This window comes from Physeter macrocephalus, chromosome 13 (genome assembly GCF_002837175.3).
Source record: "Physeter macrocephalus isolate SW-GA chromosome 13, ASM283717v5, whole genome shotgun sequence".
Lineage (NCBI taxonomy): Eukaryota > Metazoa > Chordata > Mammalia > Artiodactyla > Physeteridae > Physeter > Physeter macrocephalus.
Window position 1 is genome coordinate 48,156,417 of NC_041226.1, and position 1,613 is coordinate 48,158,029.

The 1,613-nt window shown below is 43.4% G+C and overlaps 1 long non-coding RNA gene across 1 annotated transcript in view; it reads left to right on the forward strand.

Annotated features, from left to right (window-relative positions):
• The window catches only part of LOC112064789 (uncharacterized), a 3,833-nt gene extending 2,674 nt beyond the window's left edge, over positions 1-1,159 (forward strand). Inside the window, exon 4 of the long non-coding RNA XR_002891660.2 lies at positions 664-1,159. This is a non-coding gene — a long non-coding RNA (uncharacterized lncRNA). The remainder of the gene's footprint in view (positions 1-663) is intronic.
• The last annotated feature ends 454 nt before the right edge of the window (positions 1,160-1,613 follow it).

The following is a 1,613-nucleotide window of genomic DNA, read 5'->3' on the forward strand; positions in this document are numbered from 1 at the left end:
GGCCTCTCACTGTTGTGGCCTCTCCCTTTGCGGAGCACAGGCTCAGCGGCCATGGCTCACGGGCCCAGCCGCTCCGCGGCATGTGGGATCTTCCCCCGGGGCACGAACCGATGTCCCCTGCATCGGCAGGCGGACTCTCAACCACTGTGCCACCAGGGAAGCCCGTAGCTTTTCATTTTTAACAACTAGGTTGAATCTGTGTTACACAGATTTAGTTATTAATAGGTATCTTATAATTTCAGGCCTCTCCACGGAAGTCAGTGTTTCCTTTTTATTTCTTTCTGCTCCTGCTGCAAGACAAGCACCCACTAGGCATTCAGAAAATATTTGTTTATTGATGAAAACCTTGAGTAGATATGCATAGACTCAGAGTTCATAATTTTGATCTGTTGTGAAACAGAATAAACAAAATGTAGATTCCATAGTCTATAGTCATTTACACCCATAATATTTTTTTCTAAGGATCAGGAAAGTACCTGCACTTTCTGGACAGATTTCTTCCAATAAAATTGAGATCTAAATTCAATCTGCTTATTCAGAGCTCAGTTCCAATACTTAGATTATTGGAAGGTCGGTCTAGAATTCAGTGTTCACTCCAAGTGGACTTTCAGCCTGAGGAGCTGAATAATGGCCTCAATTTTTCTACCCCTTTCTGTGTTGCAGGAATCAGTCACCTGGACTCTGCAGTGTGGCCTGGTTGCCATGGGCAGACTTGTGAGCTGGGACTGTTTTGCATACAAAGGAGAGCACCTATGACCGTACATATTGAAAATTCAATTGCAGGTGTATTTGCAAATTGGATTTTGAGGGGGAAGTTTAAGCAAATCCTTTTGAAAGCGAATCCCTCCAAGGTGTGAGTAATGAAGAAATAAAAGAAAAGTGACAATCAAAAACCTATTAAAATCTAGTTTCCAGAGAAGACTCTGTCTAATGACATTTATGCTTTCATAGCTAGACATTTAACAGTCATTTTGTGTCAGTTGCTTCCTTTATAAATGCCACGTGACAGGTTTTTCAGTTCTCTCTGTTTCTAAGACCCTAATCCCCACCACTCTTAGATGCTTGAAATGAGCTGGTGACGCTGAGAGATGAGGTTCTCTGTGCCTCTGGATTTCTCTACAGGAACCAATAATGACGCCTCAAGCACCAATATATGAAATCAATCACTTGTCCAATCCACTCATCCCGTTGATTTTTTTCCTCTTTATTCAGTCCTCAAAATCTATTATTATGGGGCTTCCCTGGTGGCGCAGTGGTTGAGAATCTGCCTGCCGATGCAGGGGACGCGGGTTCGTGCCCCGGTCCGGGAAGATCCCACATGCCGCGGAGCGGCTGGGCCCGTGAGCCATGGCCGCTGAGCCTTTGCGTCTGGAGCCTGTGCTCCTCAACGGGAGAGGCCGCAACAGTGAGAGGCCCGCGTAGCACAAAAAAAAAAAAAAAAAAAAAAAAAAAATCTATTATTATGAAAAAAAAAAAACTAAACAAACCAGCAGTTTAAAAAGTAGCAATGGAGTCATGTGTCTACTAAACTAGAGGAAGAGATTATTCTCACCTGATGATAACTTTTCATTTGCATTCTCGTCTGCCTCCCCAATGTTTTGCTTTTATTAAAA